The 16,473-nt window shown below is 35.1% G+C and overlaps 2 pseudogenes; both read left to right on the forward strand.

Moving 5' to 3' along the window:
• Positions 1–327: 327 nt before the first annotated feature.
• On the forward strand, positions 328–12,443 carry LOC120197643 (annotated as a pseudogene).
• Positions 12,444–12,511: 68 nt separating this feature from the next.
• On the forward strand, positions 12,512–16,452 carry LOC120197644 (annotated as a pseudogene).
• The last annotated feature ends 21 nt before the right edge of the window (positions 16,453–16,473 follow it).

A 16,473-nucleotide genomic window follows, 5' to 3' on the forward strand; every position in this document is an offset into this window, starting at 1 on the left:
GCCGCAACCTCTATTTTATACTATGAGACAGGGATATCAAAGAGCAAGATCATGGTCGGCCTCAAGAAAGGCAAATACAATGCCGGCAAAGCCATAAGCAACCTTGTCTTCCACTGCAAAGTTTACAACCATTTGTCTTCCTTGATTTGTCGATCCTCCGATGATGCTCTCTCCTTCGTCTCGCCATAAGAGTATGAGTTCAGCTGCAGCAACATCCCAGTTTTTTACCACCACCACCACAAGCGCAAACACCACCACTGGCACTACTACAAGTCTAATTACCAATACGGCAATGACGTTACGACTGTCGCCGCGGTGCAATAGGTTATGGAGATGTTGAAAAACGAGGACGCAACGGTGGAGTCGATGTCGCTAATGATTTTGCCGTGGTTCGGACGGAGTCCGTTGGTGAGGCAATTGAGGGTGACTGACTCGCCGTTCTCGTTGAAGGATGACGGTATTAGTTAAGTGGATATGGCGGCGGAGGAGTTCATAAACAAGTTTTACAAAGATCTTAAGCTACAGAAAAGATCTGCCCTTGAATCTCCTACTCATAAATCATAATAGATGGGGACGATAATGAAGAACATGGGGACGATAATGATGATGTTCTTCAAAGAGATAACCACACACTCACATGTATACACCTTCTATCTATTTAGCAGTCGATGTGATAAATTTTTACTGACAAAGTTTGGCTAGAATGGTTTTTTTACGGAGTATTTTACTTTTTTTTGTAATTAATGATTAGGAAGATTAAAAGTGAAAATTACCCATTATTACTTACAAATAATTACTTTGGTAAGTGACAAACTTTGATATTTTGATATTCTTTGTGTATAATTATTGATATTAACTTTTGTATCTATTTTTAAAGGTTTAATATAAAAAACTTTTAAATTATAAATAGAGTTAATTTTAGGCATATAAAAAATTATTCGCTTAAAGTAAGTGTTTAATAATTTTGAGATAACTTTTTTAAGTTTTTACTCTGTATTGGTATCTTGTATGTATTACGTTTTATATTTTTAAATTGATTTAAATATTTAAATATGATTATTATTTAAAAAAATCTTTAAAATAACAAAAAAAATCGCAAAACCCTAAAATTCCTACTTTCAAATTCTAGTTCCAACCGTTGTAAGCCACAATCTCTGTTGTCGCCCACCCACTAATCAACCATTACCCTTAACATCACCCATAAACATTTAAATCTCTAACCCTAAATTTAATGAGTGGGGTATTGAGGGGTTATGTTGGGATTTTACGGGAGGGCTTCAAATTGGGATTTATGGGGTTCTATTGAACGAATGGACAACGTCAAGGGGGAGAGTGTTCAACCGCTAACCAAAGGGATGTTCAATGATATTTTCCGAGGAAGGGGTTTGCTAACTGGGATCTATTGAATGGAGAGACAACGCTGAAGAGGGGAAGTGTTTAACCGTTGATCGTGGGATGTTCAATGAGATTTTACAAGAGAAGGGGGTTTCTAACTGGGATCTATGGGTTCTACTGTACCAAAGGACAACATTAAAAAGAGTGCTCAACCATTGATCGAGGAATATTCAACGGCTAGAATTTTTGAAAAGAACATTTCTTCAAAAATATTTGTACTTCTCTAAAAAGTTATGTTCTCAAAAGAATATAAATATAACACATATCAATTATCATTTTCTTCAATAATCTTTATGATATAGATACTTAAAAATAATATTAAAAACGTTAGATACTTATTTTAAATAAAAAAAATTTAGACGTATAATATTAATATAGAATATAATTTAAACACGTACTTTTAAATTAAATATTTTTAAATATTAAATCAGACTTTAATTGATAGATTAACAAAAATTAATATTCAATAACATAAAATTGATCGAATTAATAACCAATATATTATAATAAACTTTTTTAAATCTATGCCTAAAATAAATGAAATGACTAAATAAATAACTGGGCATTTTTTTTCTCGAAATATCACCTATACCCTATAATATTCCATGTCAGACATCCTTTAGATTATTTTTCGATCTAACACCCTTTGTAGCAAGGTGCGTCCCTACAACGCGTTTTACGCTGATATGGCGCCACGTGGGATAATTGTGCCCTCTACAGTGCGTTTTACGCTGATCTGGCGCCACGTGGGGTATAGCGCGAGGCAGAGGTCGCGCTTTACCTTTAATGCTGACACGCATCAGAAAGACACGCCTCTTACGGCGCACCTTTGGTTTAATTACCCATCTACCCCAGTCGTTCACACCCCACCCCCTCCCTATAAATACACTCATTCTCAATCACTTTCGTCACACCAAATCCTTTTAACTTCTCTCAAATACTCTTATATTTTATTTTAACTGTTTAAGGTATATTTTATTATATTTAATGTTTTGATTTTAATTTATTTAAGTATTTAAATTTTTAAATATTTTATTTAATTAATTTTTTTTACAGATATAAAATGGGAGGAGGTATACTTCGCTTGGATGGAAATCATATATCGCGACATTTTGCTAATACGGTAACATTTTAACGTGTTAATATAACTTAAATTATTAGTAATAATTTATTTATTTATTTATTGCATGATTATTAGTTTAAAAATTAATTTTTGTAATTATTTAATTTTAGGAGAGAGACCGTGTATTAAATCATTTTATTAGAAACCTTAAGTTAGTGATACCTAGCCGTATTAAGTAGAGGCTGAATTCGGTCACATAGGTAGATATGAGGGTCACTGTAAGATAGAACCATACATTATTTCTGCCTTAGAAGAGAGGTGGAGGCCGGAGACCCACACATTCCATCTTCCGTGCTGAGAGTGCACGATTACACTTGAGGATATTTCTATGCACATAGGTCTTTTTTATTATATTTATATTTAGTTGTTTATTAGATTTTTTTATTGTAATTTTTTTTGTTTATCATTTAATACTTACTTTATTTCATTAATTTTGTTGGATTTATTTTAATTTATTTTGTTAAATTTGTTGGACTTTTTGTTAATGTATTTTGGTTAATTTTGTTTATTACCATTTAATATTAGTTATTGTAATTTGTTTATCATTTACCATTTAATATTTATTGTAAGTTTGTTGTATTTAAAATTATATTCAAATACCAAATTGTTATTGTTTTGATAAAATTTAATAATTATGTTCGATAAATTTCTTCAGTTTGTCACTTATTGTAAGATCAAATGACATTAACTTGAAGTAAATGCAAATTAAGTTACATGAATTCTTATTTGATAAACAACTACATTAGTTCCTCATCAATTGTTACTTGATGACAATAGAAGTGAACATGTTTTTCTAGTGTGTCTTGGGTTTCTACAATGTCTACATCTTTTGTCTTGTCTAAATCTTTCTCGAATATTCATTTCCATATAATAAAGTTACCTTATAACGAAAGATCGAATGAACTTCTGAATTAAATACAAGATGATTGTCGGATGTTATTTACTGGTTGAAAGGATTGTTGTATTAATTTCTCGGTTGAGAGGGAATTGTGAGAGAGTTTAAGGAGAAAGAACTATTTATAGCGGAGAGATGATACTTTAAAACCGAGAGATCAAGGTAAATTATGCAAGACGCGGTCGTATGTCAGATAATTGAGTATGTGATAATTGAAAAGCGCGACTCCTACCACACACTATAACCCTACGTGTCGTAAGGCGCGCCCCAGGGACTACACTTTAGACGCGTGTGTCCATGTCAACGTAAAATGCACTGTAGAGGACGCATCTTACTGCAAAGGGTGTTAGATCGAGAAAAATAATCTACAGAGTGCATTTCAGGAAATATTATAAGATATAAGTGATATTTCGGTAAAAACGACTTTATAAAGTTTATTTTAATTTGTAGAGACTTATTGTCTATCAATCAGCCTCAAATGTCTAGTTAACAGAAAATAAAAAAAAAGTAATCACTTTTACGGAGGAAAGAATCAAATTTTGAAAACCCATTTTAAAAATTAAAAGGAGGCAACTTCTCTTGCTATTAAAATCATCCCCCACCCAGAATGAAATCTCTTATCGAATCATTTGAGTTACATAGATTGATAAATATGGAGAACAATGTTACTTTACCTCCAACTGTGGAAACATTAATATCAAGAATAAGCAGCGAGCAAAGCCAACTGCCACTATCCCGCTCAACGAAGCAGGCGTTGGCCCAGATTGGCGAAGAATCGCCCATGAAGATCCTCCGAAATAATTCAAGTGTCGGAGATTAATACTACCTTTGATCTGTTCTTAAAGTTTCTGATCCGTAAAGAATCAGAGGATTATCCTAAAGAACGATCAAACCATTCTCCGGTGAACTCTCATACTAAAGTTTGCCGTGTTATGATGAGCTCTCCTGGTTAGCATCTCTTCATCTCTCACACTGTGGGTTTTTTTTTTTTTTTTTAGTAGTTCTTTTGAAGCCTTTGGGTTTTATAAATAATTCAGGGGGAGGTAGTGTTAGCATTGCTTCTACTTCGGCAACGGTTACTCCTACTCGAAGTTTTTCAGCAAATGGTGGTGGGGAGCTGGAATTCTGCAAAGCTTTTGTAATTTTAAGCAATATTGGCCAGTAAGTTTTCCTTCTATTGATATGCCTATCTTTTGCTGCTTTTAGTTATATGTTTTGCTTTTCATTCTTTTTACAACAGAAATAGGCTAGAAGAAGTAATTCTTGCTGATACAATTCGAAGCTATAAGAATTTGGCAATGGATGAGTTTGAGAGAAAGGTCTGGGATTCTCTGGGTAAACATTATACTGCAGCTGACCGTGTTAAGGTAAAAATAAGCTCTGGACTCTAGCTATATCATGTTTCTAAAGTTTGCAAGTTGGTTTCGGCCCTTTTATGTTTGGGCATCACCCTCCCCTGCTTTTGATTACTTTCTCTTTCTTTTCCCTTTTCTCTTACCATTTTAATCCTTTTTCTTGCAGTCGCTCGAGTGGGAATCTGGCAAGACCTATGAGTATCATTGTCATGTAAATGAAAATGGAGGCTGTATGTTCAAGGTAAATTGGAAGTTGCAGTTTCAAGGTGTTTGCACTTCCTTGATTTTGTGCATGCATGTATGTTATCTCCTTCATTTAACAAAATGTTTGGGTTTAAATTTATAAACGCTTGTAGAAACACGTTTTAGATGGTGTGGTGTGGACAGCTTTTTGCGGTTACTGACCAGTTCAATATGATTTCTCTTTTTTACCTAATGCATGTTCAGATTTGAATCTTGATTTCTTTTCCTGCCAGCAATTGATCTCATAAAATGCTTGTGTTTAGTTTTTATCAATAGGTTTAAGTTCCCCTGATCTGTTTTCTGAAGGAGTGGGTACATTCCAGCGTTGCACAATGTGCATTGCTTATTAATTATTATTTTAGCATTATTTTTCTTTTGGAATGCCTTTTCCTTCAAATTTACGTATATTCCTATGCCCTTATTCCATTGGATGTGGTTGATCAGGGCCCTTATTTTGAAAAGGCTAGAAGTCATTTACAAAGGGTTATAGGAGATGATAATGTTCTTTCTGTTAAGTTCGAAAAAGATGGTAAAAGTTCAGTTGACAGTGGTTCTGATGAGTTCAAAAAAGTTGCAAAAGAAGGGATTCTTGTTGTTTTGCTCCGTTACCGATTTTTTGGTGAGTCTTCTGCTCTGAATTATTGGAATTATAAATCTACCTTTTGTTGTTCTTATTTGCCTTTTTATGTAATTCATAATTGTTATTCCAACATGTATAGAGTGTTCAAGCTTGCTTGTTTTGATGGTTTTATTATTTTCTGCTAGCATTTTGCTATCTCCATGATATGACCAGTTGCTAGTGTAGGGGAATCATCCATCCACCTCTTGAATTGCATTTATTGTTCTTGTCTATTAGTGAGGAATATTTACATCATCCGTTCCATTTTAGTTGCTGTATTGAACATGGATTTAGGTTGTTTTATTCACCATTTTAATGTTGGTCAAATGTGAATTGCAAAAAAGAAAATTTTTGTGAAATGTGTCCATTGTTTTTCCAATGTAACTCCCAGTTTTTGTCTTTGTGATGACTGATACGACTTATCATGGATTTCAGTCCCCATACAAATATAGGGATACTGTTGCACTATGGTGTCGGACTCGGGTGTTTGGGATTTTATATGTGCATGTATGGAAGAATTGCTTTTATTTTTTCCAGTTTGCAGTTTTGGGGGATATCTTTACTGGCACGTACATGTTTGTTACCTTTATCTGCCAAACATCAGTTATTAAGGATCATCTGCTCTTATTATGAGAAAACATATAATGGGGAATTTTTTTTGAATACCCTATTTATTAGGATTTTGGCAATGCATTGAATACTTACTATGTAAAATTTCAGTGTTTAAGGATGGAGGCAAAGCAGCAAAAAAGAAAGATCGGACTACCTCATCTGTTAAGTGCTTGTTTGTTCGATTCGAGTCTCATACTTCCGTTGATGAAGGTAAAGAATATGTTTTATCTGCGAAAACAGTTCAAGTAGCCAGAAGCATGTTTATGCATGTCCATAACCTACCAAGAATGGCCAAGTATATGGCCAGGTCAGTGATGATACAATTAATCCATGTTCAAATTCTTCTCTCTTTCTCTATCTTTTTAAGAGTGTCTTATATTCCTTGGGCTGTAGATTTTCACTAATACTCTCGAAGTCCATGAAATTGGAAGTTGATTTAGCCAATATAAATTTTATGGAGATAGAAGATATAAGCTGCAAGGAATGTTATATGGATTTGATTTTTCAACGAAGATCTATTCTTTTTCACTTTCTGAGCTTTTTCTGCTATATTTTCTTCTAAGTTGAATTTGATAATTTAGCACAATAAATTTGTAGGATAAAGATTGAAGTTACGTACTTGATAAAGATGGAAAACATCATATTCACACTGATGGGACTGGGTATATATCTGAAGATTTGGCTCTGAAATGCCCGAGAAATGTCTACAAAGGAAGCATTGCCGGTGTGGCCAATGTTGAGATTGGACCAATTGTTGCATTGATGGTATGTTAACCTGTGAAAGCATTGCATTGCGGTTGCTCTAATAATTCATCATTGTGCTGTGCAGGACAGAAATCAGTGTCATATATACAAATCTCAAAACAGTTTTTTCACTAAAACTCCATATATATGTTTTTCAGCTAAACAATTTTCTAAGGTTAGTTTCTTCTCAATTAACTTTAGGGGGAGGCTTCAGACATGAAATCGACAGAGTTCCACCATAGGGTACTGGTATGTATATGTAACAACTGGTGCTTTCTTTTTTAGTTTTATAAATTGATTATGATTCCATTCTTTGTTTTCTTTCTAGCCTTTGCTGCTCCAGATCCGGTTCTTTTACAATGGTTATGCTATCAAAGGAACTGTACTAGTTAATAAAAAGGTAAAATCCTCAGTTTGAGGAATTATAAAAAAAACTTGAATTTTCCATATAATTGGAGCCATGCCCCGTTTGAGAAGTCTCTTCTTGACATGAGAAGCAATGGTTAATTATTTGCAGGTGTATATCTAGCAGTAGACAGTACTGGTTGATTTATTGCAGAATAGAATGTTTAAAAATTTTAAGGGGAGTAGAGCTGAGGAAAAACATTGGACATATTAGTCTGTTTCAATTGGTTGTAACCGATATCACATTGGATAATCTAGTTTTGTGTTTCCAATCGAATAACTTTTGAAAACAAAACTGAGAACACTTAAAACGAGAACCGTAATCCATTTGAAAAGTCCATTTGAAAATTGATAAAACTCAAATTAGAATTAGTCATCTGGAAAGTCCCTTCTTGAAATGAGAAGAAATAGTTATTTCTTTGTGCTTCTAGAAAGCTGCATGCATTTAGTAACATTTATTCCAAAATTTTGTAGCTTCCACCCCAAACCATTCAAGTTCGGGATTCCATGAATAAAGTGAGGCCAGATCCGAATCTATCAAATATCTGCACAAGAAATTCGCTGGAAGTAGTTGCAACCAGGTACAGACCAATGTTCTATTCATAATTTATGTTTAATGTATCTGTATATCATCTGTTTTTTTCCTGTGAAATCCTTGAGTAATAAGTAACAAGTTATTTAGATAGATAATCTTAGAATAATCAATAGAGATTTTTCAGGAAGACTTTTCATCTCTTAGTAGTTTACTAGGCTAAGGGAGCTATTTTCCCAATTATGTTGCGAGTTTTTTTTTTTCTACTTAAACTCAGTTCTTTACCTAATGAAAGAATATAACAATTTATTAAATATAGTCTCTTTAATATTTCATGGCATCTGAGCTTGGTTAAAACAACCTTCGCTGGAGATAAGAGATCCAGAAACAAAACTGAGGTAGAAAGCTCTGCCGTTGGAACGACTACCGAGAGTGCAATGACTCGAGGGACAGAAGCGTCTCACCTCTCTTTTCAACTAACATCTCACAAGGTGAATGGCAAGAATTACCTCGAATGGTCACAGTCCGTGAAGTTAGCAATCAATGGGCACGGCAAGTTGGGTAATTTAACCGGAGAAGTCAAGCAACCACAGGTGGGTGATCCAAAATCCATGGGTAAACCTTTTCTTTTTCTCCTTACTTCTCGAGTTAAATGGCCGCACCTACAACCATTCGAGGTAATTCTTGCTGATGTCAGCTGAAAAGAGGTGAGACATCTAGCAACATTGGTCTCTTCTTTTACTCTGTCACCACTTTGATCCTAGTCTTTGGAGCATTTGTTGGAAATGTAAATGTGTGGTATTTTGTAGAAATAGAATTCTAGAAAATTAGAAATATTTTATTTTACGTCACAAATTGTGAGAATACAACAAGGTTATTTATACAAGTATTGACTAAGAGTCCTAGATAGACTAAAGGTTATCTTATCTACAAAGTATGATTCTAGAGTTAGTTTTAATGTAGGATACTAATAGTTACATCTAAACGCAACATAACTCAAACTCCCCCTCAAGTTGGGGAGTAGATGTTATAGAGACCCAGCTTGGATGTAATCTAGTCAAAATTGATCCTGGGAAGCGCCTTAGTCAAGACATCAATTAGTTGATCTTTTGAAGAGACATAGTTTAGTTTTATTGTTCTGCCATTCACCTTCTCAGCAATGAAGTGTTTATCGATCTCCACATGTTTGGTTTTGTCGATCCCAAAATCAGGAAGGCATGCCCATTCCCTGTTGCTGGATCACTCCAGTGCTTGTGTGTCCAACCTGATTTGTGTGCATAAACCCCCTACTCTTATGCCTATGAATTAACAACTTTTTAAGTTCTTTAACATTCCTAAAACATATCAGGAGATCATTAGATTGTGGTTTAGATGTTTAGGGCATGACTGCAGAGTTATTTGCAGCCTGTTATTGTTGCTCAAATCAGTCTTCCAGCTGTAGTGAAAATTACCCACACTGTTATAAGCCAATTTGCAATTGAAGGTATAACATTTCTTTTATTTCTGGCATTGTTTTGATGAAATTGGCTCTTTGATGAGATGATTTACCCACCCCAAGAAATATATGCCTTGGAGCAGTTATTGTTTTTCTTTGCTGCACTTGTGAGCGATATATTTTTTGTTATCACATACAGCAATCAGCCAAAGAGAACTTTTTCGAGGAATTTGATTATGCTCCTTAGCTATTGAGGTGTCCCAGGTGATTTTTTTATGGACATATTGAAGAATGCTCTGGAAGGGTCACAGGGTGCTTTCTCCAACAAAGAGCAGCTCTTAAAGGTAGTTTTCTTAACTTCTTTTTCCCCTTCAGCATTTTCCAAATCTGTCCTCTAATTTTTTGTTTTGAAGGCTATACTAGCTTAATGTGCACATATTAAGAACTCAACTGACATTAAGAACTTTTCATACCGGCAGCGTATTTACAGGGGTACAGCAAATCATGTATGAGCCCCTTTTAATGGAAAAATAAAATTCAATGAGGATTTGGTTCATCCTACATGCACACGTCTAGGGCATCCTGCTTTTTTATGTAATATGAACTTGTATGTAATTATTGACAGCAAAGATATTATACATAAGATGGTTTTGTCCGGTCATTAATAACTTGATTATTTTAGAAACAACACTCATAAAGGAGTCCTATTGGAACCACGAAGTATAAGCCTGCTTGCCATCCACACCATAATAAATGGAATATACCGAAAAAACCTGCTAGTGGAGGAAGTCCTCCTAGAGATAAGAGACATAGATCTTAAGAGATCCAAAAAAGGACCTTTTGTGTATAATCCTGCTTAATCTCGAGTGCTATCCGTTCTGGTACATAGACCAAATAATAGAAAGACCATTCTATGGAAATGTTTCAGTTGTTCTATTCTTTGTTGGCTTTGACAATCTTCCAGAATTGCTCTACACATCAGTAATAGTTTTGTCTCGTTGAGGCTCCTTTGCTTATCTGCTACCTCTCACTGGTATAATAAGCTTTTGAATCAATCTTCTTAACTATCACATGCAGTTGCACTTAACCAAGGTGTCATTGAGGAGCATGTGGCAAAAAAGATTTTATCAGGGACTCCCCTTGATGAGTCGTATTTGCAAAATCAGATGTCCGTAATGTTGAATGAAGAAAGAAAGGGTCTCCTAGTAGGAAAGCTCCCTATAACTGACACTTATTATTTAATGGGTACTGTTGATCCATGCAGTTGGATGAATACGTAGGACATGCCAAGTATGCTATTTTCTTTCCTTATAAAGGCCCGCGGTCTCTTGCGGATGAAATTGCAGGGGGAGATTTTGATGGTGATATGTTCTTTGTATAAAAAAATCCACAGGTTGGTTTCATTTTGAGTTTTTTTTTCCTAGTTGGCCAATGACAAGTTCATTTACCTCTATCTACTTTTGATGCTTCAGCTCTCAATTCTCATTGCTTGAATTGAATGTCTATCGGGTGACTCTTTGCCTGTTGTTTTGGCCACTGAATTTTAACATGAAGTTTGACTTACCCTTCAAAAAATGAAGAATCTTGTTTTTAAATATGTTATAATTTTGATGATTTATAGTTACGGACACAACCGCAAATTACATACGGTAATTTTTCGATGTTATTTGCTTTGCTTTATTTTAATGTTTTTTAAGACTAGGTTGTACTACAGTTATTGGATTATTTCAAAGCCAGTGAGCCCTGGGTAGAAAAATGTTCTACCCCTGAAAGGCCTAGTCCGCTACCCAGCGACCTTTCAGATGAGGAGTTGGAGGGTGAACTCTTTGATTCATTCTTGAGAATTAGGTTCCATCCCAGGTAATAATTTTACTCTCAGATCAAGTTCCATGAACTATCTTCATCACTTCATAACAAGTACATAATAACGAGCTCTCAAACTGCTTATCGCTTTTGGTTATCATTTTATGGTGCGTTTGGCTGCTGCTTTTTTCAGTTATGCTATGAGTGCAGCTGCTAATAACTGGTGCGCAATAATGGACTGGTTTCTTACGGTACAAGATTCATCTGAGAAAGAACTCATGAAGAAAAATCTGGAATGCCTGATTAATTTATACTATGAAGCTTTGGATGCATCTAAGACCGGTAAGAAGGTTAGTAAATTACATCTGACAAAGGACAGTGATAGCTGTACTCATAGCAGTAGTAAATGTAATTCTTGAAGTCAATAACAACATTTGTATAGCAGTAGTAAATGTGATCTTTCTTTTCTTTTCTTGGCCTTGAAAGACTTTTATACTCTAAGTGCTTGCCGCTGTCTTAGAGAATTGTATAGCGTTCCCCTTGATTTCTGAATAGGTCGAAGCTCAGCAAGAGTTGAGAGTAGCTCTATTTCCTCATTATATGGAACGGGATAACTCGTTCAAGTCGACTTCCATATTGGGGAAAATTTATTATTATGTCAAGTCTTATCAAGAAGTGTCGAAGATAGGTAAATAAAACGTTTCCGTGCTGTCATGGAATAAGTGAAAGTGAATGATGTAATTTAATCTTAATCCTTTTCAGAAGTTCAAAAGCTGCTTCGAAGTTGGAGTCGTCGAGGAGTGCTGTGAAAAATGGACTGCACTTTACGAGGAATACCGGAAAGACATGCAGGGTGCTCTAAACTTCCCGGACAAAGACCAAAGAAATGCAGCTGCTAATGCAGTTTATGACGAGTATTAAAAGGCTAAATGCTTAAAATTTCATGTCATCAATTTAACAGCGCACGATAAACGATGTTATTAATCTGGAAACATCTAGTACCGTAATTAAACCGAATAGTTATGATTGAATATAGACTGTTGATGGTTTAGGAATTATTTGGAGCTTTGGAGCTTTGGAGCTGGAGGGGAGACAAAGGGCAATGGATGAAATCCGCAACGAGGCCATTGCCATTTATATCATTTGCTATGATTATGCCATGAAAACAGATGATGCATGCAAAGTTACAGGGTCCGCCCTCTTAAATCTGAATGCCTCGCAGAGGGCCGAAAACATGCAGTTGTGTACCTTCTGTTTTGAGAGAACTCTTTTCTTGAGCTAATAATGTTGTATGTAACAATAGCATTTTGTTTTTAAAATGATCAACTTGAAAAGAAAAAACTTATTGAGATGTGTATGTGTCTATATGTTGTGGTCCTTTGTGATTTTGTCACCGGATGTTTAACAGAACATCGGAAGTGATTGCCTCTGCCTGAACCGCGAGGATTATGTTGATGCTCAAGTTGTTTCACGCAAGATTAATCCTAGAGTATTTGATCCCGAAGGTGACAATGTTGTCTGGAGCTTCCTACTGATATTCACCTTGTTTCAATCACTACAACATATTGTCATATAGTGACGCTTTTAAAATCATCGAAATGGGATCGCACAAGAAGCTTATAAGCACAAAGAACGACCACTGTGCACAACTTGCAAAGCTACAAAGACAGTTCACCTGTGATGACAATGGACAAAATCCCGATACATCCTTTCTTCGGTCGGAAGAATCAGTACAAAGCATGCAAAGTGCACCAAAATCAACCCCAGCTTTCTCTGATACACCTTTGCCTGTTATTGAAACTCCAAAACCAGTATCTCATCTCCCTCCCTCCTTCCATAGGCTTCTCTCATTGAATTCCCCTGAATGGAAGCATGGTTTGATCGGTAGCCTCGCAGCTATTGCTTTCGACGAAGGCTTAACCATTGGTGGCACGATTTCAGCCTTCTTTTAGAAAAGCCACCAAGAAATGCAGGCTCGAATACGTACAAACACTGATATTTTATTTGCTAGTATTGTTCTCCATCATTCTGAATCTTGTTTAGCATTATACTTTTGCTTATATGGGTGAGCGGCTAACTAGGAGAATTCGAAAGAGAATGCTAGAGAAAATATTGTTTTTTTGAAGCTGCTTGGTTTGATGAGAAGAACTCTAGTGGAACTTTATGTTCTTTAAGCAATCAAGCTTCAAGGGTTAAGAAACTCGTTGCAGACAGAATATCAATGTTCGTAGCTACGTTGGCCGTTGCCATCTCGATGATTATAGGATTAATCGTGGCATGGAAGTTAGCAATAGTGATGATTGCAGTCCAACCTCTCACAATTCTATGTTACTACATGAAATATGTGTTGCTTTCCCATATTTCAACCAATTTTTCCGAGGCTCAAAATCAAAAGTACTCAAATAGCTGTGGAAGCAGTCTATAATAATAGAATCATAACTTCGTTCGGAAGCATAGATAAAACTATTCGACTTTACGACGAGGCTCATGAGGAACCAAAGAAAGAGGCAAGCAAAAAGTCTGGCATGAGCTTAATGCTTACAATTTATGACATGGGCTTTGGGGTTTTGGCATGGAGGTAAACTAGTTGAAAAGGGAGAGACATCCGACCTAAAAATTAACTGAAACCGATTTGAGTCAAAATTGTTTGTGATTCGAGCTGATGGTGATCCGAAATTCGATTCGAGCTCGAACTAGTGTTGACCTGAACACAAGTTGAATCCGGAAATTGTGAATCTGAACCTGACATGCACTCGATTTGCGAACAACTTGAACCCAAATCAAATCGATAATATGAGAATCGAACCCGAATTACATCCGACTGATATGAACCTGAACCCGAAATTAACCTGGTATATAAGTGGTATTACCCAACCTGTTATGAACCTGACCTGTAATTGACTCAAATTATAAATTATTCGACTTATTATTAAACTGATATGATAGTTACCTGATTTTTAAGTTATAAGTGATGAAGTTGTGAGATTTTGAATTTATAATAAACTATGATATATATATATATATATATATATATATATAACAAATCTTATTATATTAGGTCCGTTACAATATATACAAATACATATTAAAAAAAACACATTACAAATAAATTTCTTAAGCCCTAATACAAGCCCAATCTATGTTTTAAAATTTGAAAAGCTTGATCACAAATTTTTTATTTCTTCTGCCGCTAATGCCTTTATCTTTGAAGGGAATCTTCGACTTTCTTTTGATTAAGGGATAACCAAACAATTAATGTGATATAACTTTTGAGGAAATTATTGATTACGTTTTCACCTCATCAATCTATGTATAATGTTTTTTAATTTAGTTTTTTAAATAATTTTTTTACTTTTTTTAGAAAAATAAATTTAATTAAATTATAATTTGATTAGTCATGAATATAATATATGTATGATATATATATAGCATACTTCCTTTATTTATAATTTCATATTTAGTCAATCTAATCCTTAAAATTATATTTATATTTAAAATTGGATCATACTTATTTATAATTTTGTAATTTACTTCAAACCCTATAAATCACATAATAAAACATCATTTCAAACTTTATAAGTTATGCCATAACCTCCGATCCCTATAAACTTTTGTTCACCAACTTTTTTAAATGGATGCAATGTAGTCAATTTCTATATTAATTTTAACTTCACATTTTATAATTATTTTGATTTGATCCCTCATCCATGTTGATTGTTTAATTTATTGAAAGTTCATTTTTTAATTTTATGTTTGTTCAATTTAGTCCTCAAAATTATATTTTTATCAAAATAGACTCATAATTATTTATATTTTTTTTGTAATTTACTCTAAATCATATTACGATTCGATGTTCATGAAAAGAGAAAAATAATTAACCCAAAAATGACTCGACCTAAAGTCAATCTGTACCCGATAAGATCCGACATGAATATTATCTATCAATGATGTGACCCAATCTGAACGAGATACGACTTGAAGTCCATTCGAACATGAATTAACCTTGTATTTAACTAATTCAGACCTGAACCGTTTTGACTTGAACTAACATCGATCCAAACTGAAATTAACCCGACCTGAATCTGATTTCAAACCAACATAAAAATGACATGGACTGATTTAACTAGGACCCGACCTGATCTAAGTTGAACCATTAAATTGATCTGACACAACCTGTATCCAATTTGACTTGACTTGACATGATGCGACTGTAATCTGAACGATTACATGATTTCATATCCCTATCACTAGGGATGTGTATAATACTTTCTTTGTGTCGGTGACCACTGGAAAAGTTATAATGATGCTGGAAGTGTGACTTTAGATCTAGCCAGGGGCTCGACCACGGTGGCCTCTGTGTTTGAGATCCTCGACCGGCAATTCTCGATTCTAGGATCTCAAGTAAGTGGTCAAATTTGTGGATCTTTGTTTTCTCTTAGACCTTAAAGTTTGCTTTGGTTAATCTGTTAACCAGTATTAGGCCCAGGGAAGAGAGGGCACCAGTGAGCAAGGTTAGAAGGGATAAGCGGAAAGATGAGCTGAAGAAGGTTGATTTTGCACATCCAAGTAGACCAAAGACACTAGTGTTGCACATCCAAGTAGACCAAAGACACTAGTGTTGCACCAGTTTAGCTTGGAGGTCAAACCGGGCACAAGCGTTGGTCTAGTTGGAAAAATCAACAGTGGTCGGATGAATACAGAGATTCTATGATGTTGAAATAGAATTCATAAAGGTAGATGGTGTCGACATAAGAGAACTCGACGTCCATTGGTACCGGAAAATATCATATTCGGAAAGCTTAATGCATCAGAGAATGAAGTTATGGAGGCTGCTAGAGTTGCAAATGCTCTCGAATTTATCTCGTAAGTCATTGTTTACTTTTTCTTATTTAGCCATTGCATTAATGCTTTCACAAACTTCAAAGTGTGAAAATAATCTGCGTAGTGCACTGAAGGAAGGATTTGAAACAGAATGTGTAGAGAGAGTTCAATTATCAGGAGGTTAGAAACAGAGAAGCCATTGCCAGAGCTATAATTTGAAACCCGAGAATCCTTTTACTAGACGAAGCAACTAACTCTCTTGATGCTCAATCTGAACTAGTAGTTCAAGAAGCACCGGATCGAATCATGATCGAAAGGACCACAACTGTGATAGCTCATCGGCTAAACACGATCAAAATGTTGACTCGATCGCTTTCATCGCTGATGAGATAGTGGTGGAGCAAGGTACCTATGCCCTGCTCATCAACCAAAAAGGACCATTCTCCAAACTTGCTATCCTTCAAACCTAATATTGCAGATTGAAACATGGA

The sequence above is a fragment of the Hibiscus syriacus genome, unplaced genomic scaffold (genome assembly GCF_006381635.1).
Source record: "Hibiscus syriacus cultivar Baekdansim isolate YM2019G1 unplaced genomic scaffold, ASM638163v2 tig00117048_pilon, whole genome shotgun sequence".
Lineage (NCBI taxonomy): Eukaryota > Viridiplantae > Streptophyta > Magnoliopsida > Malvales > Malvaceae > Hibiscus > Hibiscus syriacus.